The sequence below is a fragment of the Pelophylax lessonae genome (genome assembly GCF_965119305.1).
Source record: "Pelophylax lessonae genome assembly, chromosome: 3".
In the NCBI taxonomy this organism is placed as follows: Eukaryota; Metazoa; Chordata; class Amphibia; order Anura; family Ranidae; genus Pelophylax; species Pelophylax lessonae.
The window spans coordinates 244,488,052-244,504,092 of NC_138770.1; the positions used below are offsets into that span (position 1 = coordinate 244,488,052).

At 40.6% G+C, this 16,041-nt stretch overlaps 1 protein-coding gene across 1 annotated transcript in view; it reads left to right on the plus strand.

The window, feature by feature from the left end:
- KCNAB1 (potassium voltage-gated channel subfamily A regulatory beta subunit 1) overlaps positions 1–16,041 on the plus strand; it is a 551,426-nt gene that overhangs the window by 76,835 nt on the left and 458,550 nt on the right. The gene's annotated exons all lie outside the window — the stretch shown is intronic.

Consider the following 16,041-nt stretch of genomic DNA (forward strand, 5'->3'; position numbering starts at 1 on the left):
TGAATATCTCCTTGCAGATGACACTGGTATGTTTCCAAAAATGCATGCTAGAACTAGGAAAAAGGTTAAAATAGGACAAGGTAGGGAGTCATCCACATCCATTCTCTGGGATTTAAGCGACCATCAGTGGATTGTTACTAGGTTTTTAACCTTAAAGTGTTTCTAAACCCAGGACCCTGCTTTCACTATATCTGGTCTCACAGAGTACACAGAACATGGAAATGCAATTATTTTAGTAAATATAAACTGCTAAATACTTTTTTCTTGTCAGCAGTATATTGCAGTCTTGTGACTTCTATCAGTGTCTGGTTAAAGCTTGTAGGAGGAATTTTCATTCTGCACTGGCTGTCCTATCAGGATGCAGGACCCTTGGCCCTCTGTCTGGACAGTGTTAATGGGCCCTATGCTGATCACATGCACCCTCCCAAGAAGAAAAAAAAAAACTCTCTAGCATTACACACCAAACTGAGCATGTGCAGACTGACTCCAGTAACTCTGTCTTATCTGGACATGTTATGGGGACAATGCAAGAAGAGGAGGATCTATGCATACAGGATCAAACAGCTTTTTTACACAATGCAGATGATTACTATGACAAGCATGCTATACTGCATATACAGACTTATTTTACTGTTGTGGGTTTAGTAACACTTTAAGGTTTCCATATATGAACATAATATAAAACGTATGTAACATGTTAGTCCATGTTCAGATTGTTGCATTTGAAAATGGGACCAGCCCAGTGTTTTGACTACATTTGCAGTGATGGTATCTACATTCATGTGAATTGAAGTGTGCAAAAGGTAATATGTTTCCTTATTATGAGAGCATTGCCACCTGCTGTCCCAGAAGAATAGATCGCTAGCTTCTATTGATTTGTGCACTTTCCTGATGTAGACCTAGATGAATTATGCCAAGATTTTAAGTACCTTTTATTCTTAGCCTGCAGAACTCTGAATTTCTTTTGTCATGAAAACAGCTTTGCAGATTTCTTTTTCTATTAGAGCCATAGCTCTGTTAATCAAAACCTAGGCTCTGGATTAATGCAGGATACATCAATACATGTTAATCTTTATAGTATTGATAAACGATTCACATATTTTATTCAATGTTAGGCAGATTTGGATATAAGATGAAAATATTAAGATAAAAATAGGACTGAAAAGAGATTTCGTTAGTTAAAAAAGGTTTTCAAGATTCAGCTGATGTGATTTTATTGCTTCAAAGTGCAGCTACATTCAGTTCTTGCAAGAACATTAAAGTTTAAAGCGGAACTTCACCCAAAAAGGGTGAGTTTCACTTGTCTGCCCCCCCCCCCCCACCCCTCCTTATTAAGTTCTTGGCTCTTTGTTTTTTTTTTGGGGGGGAGCAGGTACCTGGTTTTGATAGCCACTTCTGGTTGGATCATCGTGGCAAATCGAGTAGAAGTTTGCCATCTCTTCTTCCCCCACAGCTTTCTGGGACACGTCACAGATCCCAGAAAGCTGCGGGACCATTTACAAAGCATAGTGAGGCTTACGCATGTGCAGTGAGGAGCCAGCTGTGACGCTGCAAGCAGTCACAGCCAGATTTCCAAAGCAAACATGCCAGCGCCTGAACCTAAAGATGGCTGAAGAGCCAGCTCGAGTGAGGTGTTGGTTTCCTGGACAGGTAAGTGTCCTATTATTAACCACTTAGTGACCACCCTAAAGCAGTTTTACTGCTACAGGGTGGCAGTTGTGCGCCAGATCACGTATATATACGTGTTTCCGAAATTCCGCCTGCAGAGGGCGCGTGTGTGCCGCCAGTGGGCCTTCTGCTGTGAAAATGTATCTGTGGGTCCTGGGGGAAAATCTGCTGATTTGTGGATCCTGGGGCTCTTGATATTCTCTGGCACTTGCTGATTGTGGGTAAACAACACATAACGGGGATCTGCCTATGTAAAAAAGGTAGATCCCGGTTCTGACACGAGGGTAGGCATGGATCCTGTGCCTTTCCAAAGCAGGGACTGGAATCCATGTCTTCCCCTAGTAAAAGCAGCACACACAATCACAGTAAACACAAACACTGGCTAGAAAAAACATTTAACCCTTTGATCGCCCTAGATGTTTAACCTCTTCCCAGCCAGTGTCATTACTACCGTGACAGTGTATATTTTTAGCACTGATCACTGTATTAGTGTCACTGGTTCCCACATAGTGTCAAAAGTGTCAGTTAGTGTCTGATTGTCTGCTGCAATATGGCAGTCCTGCTATAAGTCACTAACTGCCGCCATTACTAGTATAAATAAAAAATCATGAATATATATCCCATAGTTTGTAGACGCTATAATGTTCACGTAAACCAATCAATATACGCTTATTGGGACTTTGTTATACCAAAAACATGTAGCAGAATACAAATTGGCCAAAATTTATGAAGAACTGTGATTTTTGAAAAAAAAAAAATGTTATTAGACATGTTTTATATCAGAAAGTTTTTTTCAAAATTGTCAGTCTTTTTTAATTTATAACACAAAAAATAAAAAAAACTCGGTGTTGATCAAATACCACCAAAAGAAAGCTTTATTTGTAGGAATAAAACGACATAAATTTTATTTGGGTTTAGTGTCCCATGACCGCGCAATTTTCAGTTACATAGTTACATAGTTACATAGTAGGTGAGGTTGAATAAAGACAATAGTCCATCCAGTTCAACCTGTGTAGGTGTGTGTGGCTGTAATCATCTCACATACCCCTGAATGTTCTGATCCTTGAGATGTAAGTCTAAGAGTCTTTTGAAAGCCACCATACTTCCCGCAGAAACCACGTCTTGTGGTAGAGAATTCCACAATCTTGTAGCCCTAACAGTAAAGAACCCCCCACGTTGCCTGAGGTTAAAACGCTTCTCCTCTAATCGCATTGTATGTCCTCGAGTCCTCATGCAATCCCTTCGAATGAACAGCTTTTTTTCTAAGCTGGGATCCCCATTAAGATATTTATAAATTGCTATCATGTCCCCCCCTCAGACGTCTCTTCTCCAGGGAGAATAAATCGAGCGATTGTAGACGCTCTTCATAGTCAAGGTCCTCCAATCCCCTAATTAGTTTAGTTGCCCTTCTCTGGACTCTCTCCAGCTCCAACACATCCCTCCTGAGGACTGGCGACCAGAACTGGACAGAATACTCCAGATGCGGTCGGACCAGAGTTTTATAAAGTGGAAGGATTATAGTCTTATCTCTGGAATACATCCCTTTCTTTATGCATGCTAATATTCTGCTGGCTTTGGCAGCTGCCGCTTGACATTGCATGCTGTTGCCTAAAGTAACGCAGTGTCGTATCGCAAAAAATGACCTGGTCATGAAGGGGGGTACATTTCCAGAGGTCAAGTGGTTAAAAGTCAGCAGTTACAGTATTTGTAGATGCTGACTTTCAATTTTTCAAAGAACTGCTGAAAAACTGCTATAAGGAATGATCCTCAACACATAGCTTCAGCTTACTTTTGTATTTTTCATTGGATTCTCATAGCATTGAGATTTCAAGTATTTTGTCTAAACGCCTTCTGCACTATACACAGCACTAAGCTAATTCTGTTTAAACAGTAGGTGTTAAACTCTAGTCAAAATTGAAGATAAGCCTTGATATACATTTGGGGTGTACAGCCTACCTGCTCAGTACTTCAGTATTTCTCTCAGATTCAGGCATAGCTGAAGGCATACAAAGTCACCACAAACCATTTGGATATTAATTTGAGAACCCCACTTATGCTACAGGAATTCTTATAAAAGAGCAGCTGCAGCTACGGGGATGGACAAAGAATATGAGGACTGCAGACATTTTCAAAGTAGGAAAAAACACTTCAACAATATTAATACAGCATTTGGAGTTAGCGATTAATCATTATTAATAGTTAAAGTAATTAATGTGACTTAATTACTACTTAATTACTACTTAACCACTTACGGACCACCCGCCGCAGTTTTACGTCGGTACTTTAACGTTAAGTACCGGGGTTATGGCAGCAGATAGCATCCACCACCGCTGCCAGTGGCGGGCGTCTGCTTTAACATAAGGGTGTTCCCAGCGGTGGATTTGCTGTGGGATCACCCTTATGGGTGGCAGGAGAGGTGCCCCCCCCCCCCCCCACTTCCCGATCATTTTTCCCGGACCTGCCGGTAGCGGGGAAAGCGATCCAGTCTGCTGTCCTCTCAGGCAGGAAGTCGAATGAGGGCAAGATGGCCCTCACTCTACTCTATGGCCTTGAAGGACCAGAACAACGTCATACGTCACTTCCTAGCAACAGATTTAGAGAACCCATTTTTTTTATCATGAAAAAAAATGACTTTTTTTTTTCTTTTTTAGTGTAGATGTGAGATCTGAGGTCTTTTGACCCCAGATCTCACATTAAAAAGGTCATGTCATGCTTATTCCTATTACAAGGGATGTTTACATTCCTTGTAATAGGAATAAAAGTGATCAACATTTTTTTTTTAAATAGTGTAAAAATAAAAAATAAAAGATAAAATAATAGGAAAAAATAAAACATTAAAGCGTCCCATCCTCGTTAGCTCACGCGCAAAAGCGAACGCATACGCAAGTTGCGCCCACATATGTAAATGGTGTTCAAACCCCACATGTAAGGTATCGCCACGATCGTTAGAGCGAGAGCAATAATTTGAACCCCTAGACCTTCTCTGTAACTCTAAACTGGTAACCTGTAGAAATATTTTAAGTGTCGCCAATGGGGATTTTTAAATACCAATATTTGTCGCCATTCCATGAGCGTGCGCAATTTTGAAACATGACATGTTGGGTATCTATTTACTCGGTGTAACATTATCTTTCACATTATAGAAAAATAATTGGGCTGACTTTTTTGTTTTCTTATTATTTCATTAGCAAAAGTGTATTTTTTCGAAAAACATTGCGTTTGTAAGACCACTGCGCAAATACGGTGTGATGAAAAATATTGCAACAATCTCCATTTTATTCTCTAGGGTCTCTGCTAAATATATATATATATATATATATATATATATATATATATATATATATATACATATATATATATATATATATATATATAAATAAATAATGTTTGGGGGTTCTAAGTGATTTTCTAGCAAAAAAAAAAAGGATTTTAACTTTTAAACAACAAGTGTCAGAAAAAAGGCCAGTCCAGAAGTGGTTAATTACTACTTAACTACTACTTTACCTTTTTAGTAAATAGCATTTGCAGGTAGCTTACAAAGATTTACTCTTTCTTCATTATATAAAGAATGAAGGTAATGCACTGTTTCCTGTCAGCAGTGCTGGGGCTTACTGCACACTTTCAAATTTATACCCTCAGTAAGCATGCACCACCTCACTCTCTGCTCTTCTTCTCAGTATTCCACTACACTACCCCCTCTGCTCTCTTCCTGACAGCTCTTTATCAATGGAAATTACTATAGAGATGGGGCTGAAAAAGATGTTTAATTGATGGACTCTCACCATACCAAACCGAAAGCATGCAAGCAGAAACATTTACATAGAATGCATTAAGGTGAAAAACCTTGAGATTTTACAATACCTTTAAGGGTGTACTTTAAGCAGTCCATAGACATTAGATGAAGGTTCCAAGATCCAGATAAGTTTGCCTTTGAATATGTAAATATGTAATGTTTATAGTGGCTGATGCATACCCACATACAGACAGTTCTAAGAGGGAACACCAATAAGACAAGTAATAATACATGTCCAATTTACAAAAGTCGCCCCCTGAGATAAGGGACATTGGCAGATATTATTTTCACTGCCCCCACTTGCATTGACAAATGACTTAAAGCGGAGTTCCGACGTTTTTGTGTTTACTAAAAGTCAGCAGCTACAAAAAGTGTAGCTGCTGACCTTTAACCACTTTAAGAATGGAAGATTTGACCCCCTTCCTGACCAGGCCCTATTTTGCAATTCAGCACTGCGTTATTTTAACGGACAAATGCGGGGTCGTGCAATGCTGTTGCAAACAAAATTTATGTCCTTTTTTTCCCACAAATAGAGCTTTCTTTTGGTGGTATTTGATCACCCGTGCGATTTTTAATTTTTGCGCTATCAACAAAAATAGCGACAATTTTGCAAAAAAAAAAAAAAAACAATATTTTTCACATTCTGCTATATAACATTCCCAAAAAATGTTTTTAAATCAAAAATTTACATTTTAGGCCGATTTGTTTTCTGCTACATATTTTTGGTAAAAAATCGCAATAAGCATATTTTGATTGGTTTGCGCAAAAGTTGTCGCGTTTACTAACTACGGGAAAGATTTATGTCATTTTTATTGTTTTTTAATTCTTTACTAGTAATGGCGGCGATCTGCAAATTTTTTCGGGACTGTGACATTGCGGCGGACAGATCGGACCCCTAACTGACATTTTTGACACTTTTGGGGGGACCAGTGACATTACTACAGTAATCAGTGCTAAAAATATGCACTGTTACTGTAATAATGACACTGGCATGGAAGGGGTTAACCCTTTGGGTGATCAAAGGATTAAATGTATGGCTCATGCTTACTAAGGTGTGTGGGGGGGGGGGGTTCTGTGACACAGACAGAGATCGCAGGTTCAGCTATGCTAAATCCTGTGATCTCTTCCTGTCTGTCACTGAGAAGGTCCGCCTGCTTTGTTTACATAAGCAGGCGGGTCTTCTCACACTTTCCCCGACGATCGGGAAAGAGAGGCGGAGATCGCCGCCTCTCCTCCTCCGGGCCGACTCCCGCTGTGTCTAAACACAAAAAAATGGCATTGCAAATGTGGCATGTCAGGGGGTGAGGAGGCCTTAAAGAGGAAGTTCCACTTTTGGATGGAACTCTGCTTTAAGAAGGAACTTGGGTCATGGCCATGATTTTGAGGTTAATTCGGACCACCTCTTCTGCGTTTTAACATAGCACAGATGGTAAAGCGGGATTGATAGTGACAATTATATTTACAGATTTATAGATTAATAAAGGATTGTCAATCCTTTGTTAGGTGCAAGCAACTGTTTGTGTTTAGATGTCTTATCTTTTCTTAAGGAGACTGTATCACTAACTTGAATGTTTGCAAATAAAAGCAGAGAAAATTGTATAAGTATTCACTTCCAGTGTTTTTGCTTTGCACAAACAATTTTTTGTTAACTTGCAATATGCCTTAGAATTTAATAGCAAATCTGACCACTTTAGAAATATAAATTCCTAGTGCAACCCCCTCTACATAATGGCTCTCTCCTTATCTGGTAGTGTAAAATTATCATCTAAGCTGTTTTCTATCCCTCGCCTCCTTACACAGTCTTTTATGTAGCTGTTGGAGGAGGACCAATGGGGAACACTATGGAGCAGAGATCCTCAAACTACGGGCCTCCAGCTGTTGTGGAACTACACGTCCCACGAGGCATTGTAAAACTCTGACATTCACAGACATGACTAGGCATGATGGGAATTGTAGTTTCTGAACAACTGGAGGGCCATAGTTTAAAGACCCCTGCTATAGAGTGTAATTTGGGTGACAGCTTAGAGTCTTTTAGAGCTGCGGTCACCACATCCAAGACAGCAGTGCCCAGCTACAGTCTTAGGGGTTTTGGATATAGGGAAGCTTTTACAGGTAAATAAGGTTGCTAAAATACATTAAACGCACATATAATCCTAATATAAGTTGAAAGGGTTGTTGAACTGTGGGATGACAGGGTCTTTTAAACATTTAGTGTTAGGCAGTTTCAACCCTTTTTAGTAACCACAGGGCATATACTGGCATTTAACCCATTTCCATTAATGCCCACTTTCCTCCCCTCTTTGATAATTCACCCCAATTTCCACCAATGCCCACTTTACTTCAAAGTCTACTTTCCTCCACTCTGTAGTATTCACTCCACCTACATCAATGCCTCCTCTTCTCTCTGAACACTCTTCCACTTACAGTACATCATTGCCACTCCTCTCAAGTCATTCTCCACCCATTTCCTATCACCTTCCATGATAATTCTCCTTCACTGCCACCCTTGCCCTTCTTACCCTGTGACCATTATTCTCTGCTTCCATCATACTTACTCCATCTCTGTGATAATTCTCCTTCACTTCCATCTGCTTTCCCCAGTGGTCATCATCTCTGCTTCAATCTATGCTTGCTCCCCTTCCTTCTGTGATAATTCTGCACCTCTATCCTGGACAGTTTGATTAAACAATAAGGACTTTACAAAACATTACATTAAACACAAAAAAAGATTAGACTAAAGAAAATGCACCCACACATTAGCCAGTTCTAAATGTTCTTTGCCATCTAAGCTCCCTCAACTGGTTCATAAGTCCTCTAAATCCTTGTGGGGAAATCAGATCTCACATATCTTAGTTTGCACCTTTTCTAGTTGTGAAACTGGATGGCAGTTGGCCCACACACACATGATCTTGATACTGAACAACCATTCTTAAAGCAACAATAATTGGTTTATGGAGAAGGAAGGGATGCTGATATTGATGAAATCAAAATCAGTCCGCCAGGACAATTCTTTCTTTCCCCAATAGCACTTAGCTAGTAGATGCTAGGTTAAGAAGGGTAGACTAGAGATTGTAGTAGACTGTAACTGGCACATTCAGATGAACGTTTTCCTGTGTCTGTGTGTACATTTTAATAAAATCAGTATTTATTGAAAGAGATAAGGTACAATTGCTGATCCAAGTGATATCATTTGACAAGAGTAGTCTGTGGGGACATTTTAAGTGCCAAGGGTTACAATCTTAGAGGCTTTTTGTGTATTTTAGCTTAATAAGAACCAATAAATTTTTGACAGTTTTCTTTTCGTATGTTTGCCATATGCTAATACATGACAATTAACATATTATGTGTAACAACGACATAATTTACGATGTTATGGTGTATATATATATATATATATATATATATATATATATTCTGCAACACAAGATTATCTCAAATAAAAATTACCTGTGCCACTTTCATTTAAGCTGTAATATGATTTTTAACACAATGGAAGACTGTAAATATACTTTGACACCAAATGCAGAAGTTTTGCAAAGCTTGCTTGTTTGATAATGTCCAAAGAGCTTGTGTTAGATTTTTAGCTCTACAATACCCTCAAGCACATTTCTCATTCTCGGAAATCTGCTGACTGCACAATGGCTGCACTAGAAGAAAAATAGAATTTCTCTTCTAAGTCTTGCACAGCTAGATTTACAAATCCTTTATACATATTTTAGGCAAGTAGTTAAGCTTTAAAAAGGAGTATGAACTTAAAGTAGCCTTTAGGGTTATTTTATCCAGGGAGCCAAATTGGGCAAGTGCTTAAAAGTCAATAAGGCTCTGGCCACTCCAGGCTCAAAGCACCAATTCCTCCTTCGCACCCCCCCCCCCCAAAAAAAAAAAAAAAAAAAAAAACTCTGCTACAGCCATTCTTGCCACTTGTAACTCTACATTTTAGCAAAGGTGTCCTGCATTACATCATATTAAAGAATCAAACTTTGATGCGGCCCATGAAATGCAGCTATATAACACCAGAATGCAGTGATAAACAGGAAAGTAGATACCACCAGGAACTGGACGAATTTCGATCCATCTATTGGCAGGCTGGTTGTACTGAAGTTGATCCATTGACTTCAGTATAATCAGCCTGTCTGGGTTTTTTATGTCATCACTGCCATCGGCTATAGCTGCTGGCAGTAATCATTGTGTTTTGACAGCTGGGAAACCTCTCACTGTCAGAATACAATAGCGCAATAGCACAGGGAATTCAGAAATTCCCCGGAATGTGTTGATGGGGAAATCAAGCAATTTTCTTTCTTTCAACTACAGATTGTATAATGTATGGCTTGCTAAAAGCGGTGTTCCAGCCTCCCCCTCCAAAAATTTAAAGTCAGCAGCTACACATACTGTAGCTGCTGACTTTTAATATTAGGACACTTACCTGTCCTGGAGTCCAGCAATGTCGGCACCGCAGCCGATGTTTCCATCGGCTGTCGGGTGCTGCTGCCGCCATTGCCGGTAAGGGAACCCGGCAGTGAAGCCTTGTGGCTTCACGGGCGGGTCCCTACTGCGCATTCACAAAGCGCGCTGCGCTTTCAGATTGGCTCGGCCGCGGGGGAAGAAGGAGGGGGCCAAACTTCCGAGGGACAGTGCCACGGCCGTCCCCCCTCCCCCCTGAAAGGTGACAAATGTGGCACCGGCGGGAGGGGGGGAACTTTGCTTTAAGATTTAGGTTTCTAATACATATAGCATGATCACTATAGGATGATTATGGTCAGATCACCAAACAATAGTATGATTAGGCCTCTGCAGACACCCAGGCTGAACTACTCTTAGGGGAAGAATCATTTATCAGGATTGGGTTTTCCCCTACTTAACTGATGGAAGGTGTGCCAGCTGGAACACAAACTTGCCATCAAATACCTACAGTCAATAAGTGTGGCAAGCATTTGGTTCATAATAGGAAGTATGAAGCATGAATGAGCACACTGCTGACTGCACAGAATTTATGTCTGTGGGTACCTTCATTTTGTTCTACTCACCAAAGATGATCTTAATTCTGTAGTTCTAAATGCACACCTAGATATGAGGTAGTGTTGAGAAAACCTTACCCTTAAAAGACCGTTGCGGTATAAATATGAACCATTTTACCTGAACTGAGAAAATCCATTCTGGTTGAAATGCATGGGTCAAACAGAGGGTCAAACAGAGGGTGTCTGCAGCAAAGGTTGGATTTATTGGATAACAGTCATCTGATAATTATAGGTACGTTACCAAAGGTTCAACATCGTGAACTGTGAAGAAAGGCTCAGTCTTGCCTCAAAAGTAACCAAAATTCTAACAAAGAATATATAATCAAAATCAAAATAAAATAATTTCATTCGCCCCACCCTTGTCTTAGGAAGTAAAAACTAAAGTCACTCTCAGGGTACAATTTGATATCAGTATCTACTCAACAGTGTTTTCACCGCACATGAATGTTCTGCAGTGCTTCTTCATCCACCCAAGCAGAATTTACATGATTGAGCAGTCAGATTGTTAGCAGCCTTCAAAAATATGTAGAAGTTAACTTTTAATAGCTGTAATAGCTGCTATTAATGTGTTTCTCCCCAGTCCATTAGTAATACATACAGTATATATAGTTGCTCTTTATATCACTCCTCTGCCTCTGGGTACTTATTGCCTTCCTGCACCTCAAGCAGTTATTTTGCTCACTGGTAATATAGCGCTACCCCTTCTGTTTTCTGCCACAAACTCACAGGGGCCTCGCCACTTCTGACACATCAGGTTAATAGAGGAAAAGAACAGACAACACAAAGAAATTCCTTAACACTTATGCTATCTTGAGTGAGGCACTAATAAGGCTATGAATAAAAGCAAACTTATATATTATTATTATTTAGAAATGTAATTTGTGTAGCCGGTGCAGCGTGGTGTGAAAGGCAGTAAATAGTCTTAATTTGCAAAGAATGATGTATTGAAACAGCAGGTTAACAGCATAAACAGGCCTGGCGGGTAGGCGCACTCGTCCAGTGGCATTTACAATTACGAAGGGGATTACCATTAACCAGAAGACTCTGGAATGCCAACAGCATCTGCCACGCAGAGAGAAGTGCAGCCTGGCTGGTCCGACCCAAAAGCGAACCTTCCTGAAAAGGTTGATATAGTCCCTGTTCTCTCCCTACTCCACCGGAACTTCACCCTATCGCTGGCACTATCCCTGTTAGATAGGGAACCTCTCCCTACCCTGTCCACTAGCACAAAGTGCACTAACCCCAGAGTATAGACTCTGCTTTATCCAAGATGGCCACCTGGGTCACATGGGGCATGTGCATCCAATCCGATCACTGCATGGGTGATCAAGGAAATCATAGAGAAACCCAGCTTCTCTTAACTTTTCTCTTAACCCGTTATGGTTCAGCGCCTCCGGCAGTGGAGAATATAGACCACACCTGCCTACACTTCCTCCCCCTCCCCCTTTTACAGATGCCGTCCTCGACATCATACAGAACAAAGATCAATACAACAATACCACAATACAGTTATAACAAAAAAAACTTCAAACAGCATACTGTAATCAGAATACTTTGCAGGGAGTTATCTGCGGTTAGACCAAAATAGACAGCCGACCCCACCATCCTCTGTGGGGGTCACCATCAGAGTCCTTATCTTCCCCATGGCACTCTGAAGCCTTAGGCTTCTGGGGGACAAAAGAGTCAGCAATACCCTCTTCACCCGAGCTGGAAACTGAATCTCTGGAAGAGTCCAGGAAGTCAGCGGGGCTGTCCACAAGCACTGTGATTAGGCTTTCTACTTCAAGATCAGCAAGGGTCTGAGGCTCTAATATAGGAGGAGGCAGGTACCATTCAAAAGGGACTTTTTGTAATGGTAGACCATCTATGGAACTTTGTTCTTCTTTATCTCCAGCAAGCTTGGCAGAGCAATTGCCAATCAACATGTAGGGCCTCAGCAGGTTGCCACATCCTACATTGGGATTGGATGAAAAGACTGCTTCTCCACCCGACAGGGGGTGCGCTCCCACTTGGATTCCAGCTTTTGCCACTTTCACCTTTAGTGTTCTTCACCAACACCCAATCCAGATGTTGGAAATGGTCCTCGAATGAGTTGGAGAAAAATATGATATCATGAGCGTAGACTAAAACAGCTTCAAAATTTAAATCTCTCCAACACCTTTCCATCAGGCACTGAAATGTACTGGGGGCATTGATCAATCCGAAGGGCATATGTTTTAATTTAAATAGCTCTAGGGGCATGATAAAGGCGGCCTTTTCGCAGCTTATTTCCCTTACTTGGATTTGCCAGTAGCCACTCACCAGGTAGAGAGTAAAAAAAAAACTTTTAGCTGGGCCCAGCACCAAGAGCGACTTTTCCACCCAGGGGTAGGCACCCAGGTGGGTGCAGGTGTTTAGCTTGCGATAGTCCACACAGAACCACAGGTTTCCATTCTTCTTCAATACCATGATAACAGGAGCACCCTTTGGGCAGCAGCTCTCCAGAATTACCCTACTCTGTACAATGTTGAGGATCAAGCCCTTGACCTCCTGGCACAGGCCTGGGGGAACATGGTGGTACTGCTCCTGGATGGGTGGAGCATCCCCCGTATGAATTGGGTGGTTGCAAAAACCAGTAGGTGCTTTTCCAGTAACTGGAGAAGAATTTGCTGCTCTGGTAGACAGTTGTCCCAGAAAGGAATGGATAACTGCTCCAGCAGCTTTTTGTATTATATTAAGAGAGGTCATGGCTGCCTGTAATGTGGCACAGGCGGCTTCCACTCCTGGCTGGGCCTCGGAGATTAATGACCAGGCACCACATAGAGGTCTGCAATGGTGGTTTGGTTAGGGAGTGGGATTGGGGAGGTCCCCAGATTGATAAACTGGACTAGCACCTTCCCTTTGTGGAATTTGGATAAGATGCAGGTGACCAGTCAGTCCCTTGGTACCCTTAGGTCTTTGCAAGGTTCCACCATTACTGTGGCTTCTTGCAGGCAGACCAGACTACCTCTTGGAAAGGTGCCAGGAGTAACTTCGGCTTGAGGGAGGTATGAGCAACCCCCACTTGTTCAGACTGTCTTCTGACTGCCCGTGAATAGGCTTCAACGGCTCAGATCACTTTGAGCCAGACAGCTCACAGACCATGCCGGCCTGAATGCGCAAATTAAACTAGAGCATTAATAACTCTCTTGCTAATGAACAAGGGACCTCTTATTTATTGACTAAAGTGTTAATTACTGAACTTGGTGTGACCATGGCCTCTGGTCTGATGGGACCTTGTGTTGACGATCCTGGGGGGTACTTCCCTCAGTCCCAGGAGCCACTAATTTAATGGTGGTCTGCGAGGAAACTGGCATTCACTTTTTAATGACTACAAGAGGTTCTCTGATTGGACAGAGAGGATGAGCAGTAATGACACAATCTCCCCGCTTATCCAATCAGAAAATGTTGCCTTTCATTCATTACAAACATACAAGGTGTTCTGGGAGAGGCGTTAGTACCAAGCACATGAACCCCTGTGGTCAATGTGCAGAGGGGAAGCCATTTGACACAGGACCCAGAAGATCATGGCTATTACTGTAGTAGTGCCAATTGCTACAGTGATTGTCAGCTTCCCAAGTGTTCTCTCAGGTATGAAATATGTGTACCTACATTGCTCCAGGCTGGACCAAAATGATCATATCTAGAGTTTGCTTTTATGAGAGTTCTGTTGCTAGAAAGCCTGCCTGCAGTTTATTCAAAATGTCAAAGACAGGTTCCCAGTTATAAAGTTAGGAGTTTTTTTTAAAACTATCTTTCATTCAGAGACATGAGACATGCATCCATTGAAGCAGTGACAGCACTTGGGTTGTTTTTAGATATTATCAAGATTTATGCAACAAAAAACTGCAATGGTAGAATGCATTGCTTGGCCGCCGACATAAATGACACATTACTTACAATATTCCCCACCCCATTAACAATATAAAGGCAAGAAATGATAGTGTAACCTTTAGAAAGCTCTAACAATTGCTTGATTTTTCACTAAAAGCTATAATTTCCTCCTCCTGGCTCATTGTGTGTAGGAGGAGAATCTAAACTGAGTAATATTAGAAGTTTTAATTACATTTTAGAGGCAAAAGTTCTACATGCCTTGTCACTTATTTAAAACATTAAACTTTGAAGACTTTTGCCTCAAAGAACATTTTGAAAGTCTCTTTATTTCCTTTGACAATCCCTCTGGTGACTGGCTATAATTAGGAGCTGATTTGCTCCCCAAGAATTGATGGAAACAGGAGGCGTATCTAGAGCCTATAGAGACTTCTAAAACAGTAAGTTCACTGATTGTTTGTTACAAAAATGACAATAGGCAATTAGCCAAAAAAAAATCAAGGTATAAGGTATATAGCAGCTGGGCTGACTAAGTCCTCTTTACATGTTTCGGCATAAATGCCTTTTTCAAAAGATAAAGTCAGCAGGTAGCCAGTACTCATATATATAAAAAGGTAAATCATTGAGTACACCTGTATGGAATGGGCAATGGACCGCAATAAAACCGGAAATAACGCCGGCGTGCGTTCCAAACCTCACTTTGATATGGCGCCCAAACAATAGGCTTATTGTGTTACAAGGGGAGTAACAACAGGAAGTGATGTAGTTGAAGATTTAACAGGAAATAGCGTCTATGGGGGACGGCAATTGCCATCATCAGCCCCAAGCCTCGTTCTGGAATACAAAACCGGATATGCCGACATCACATCCGGGATTGGGCGGAAGTGATGTCAGCGAAGTGCGGCGGACCACTAAACCGGAAGATCGGGCACATGAATCGCCGTGTCAGCATCCAGAAAAAGGGACAGCTCGAATTAGCAAATAGGACTATGCTATATGACGCCAATAAGAGAACAGAACGGGGACATAAATAGCAACATGATTATCGTACAAAGCTATAATATGTCTTCATATGGAAATGACTCAAAAATGTGTCAAAAATGTGGGATATCTATAATTAAAGAAACAAACTATGGGATATCCATAATGAAAAAAAGACATATTAGCTAATTTTGTACGGTCCATAGTCCATCTCCATATTTGGTGACCCATAATACAGGATGTCTATATTAAAAAACATCATACATTAAAGCAATAAAATAAATGATGTGTACAGCCAATAAATTAATATGGATGTAATAAAAATATACATAAAAATGAATAAAAATACATTAAGAACAATAAAATCATTTTAAAAATGAAAAAGGATAAAGGGAACAACAGTAGCTAGAAATAGCCAAAAAAGCAGATAAAAAATGAGATAATGAGTGGGATAATAATACACTAAGCTGTATTTATAAAAGCGTTTATATCCCACTCTATATTCAACCCGAAGGTATTATTATTAATTATTATAATTATAAAACATTTGTTTAGCTCATTACATGAAAAGTAAGGGTAATAATATAACTTAGATTACAAATGTTCAGTTTTATTAAAATTAGTTGATGCAAAAATGAATACACCCTACAACAAAACTACTACAGCACCAAGTCTTCTAGGCATGAAATGAACAAGTTGGTGATATATTGCAACATCTATTTTTTTCCATTCTTC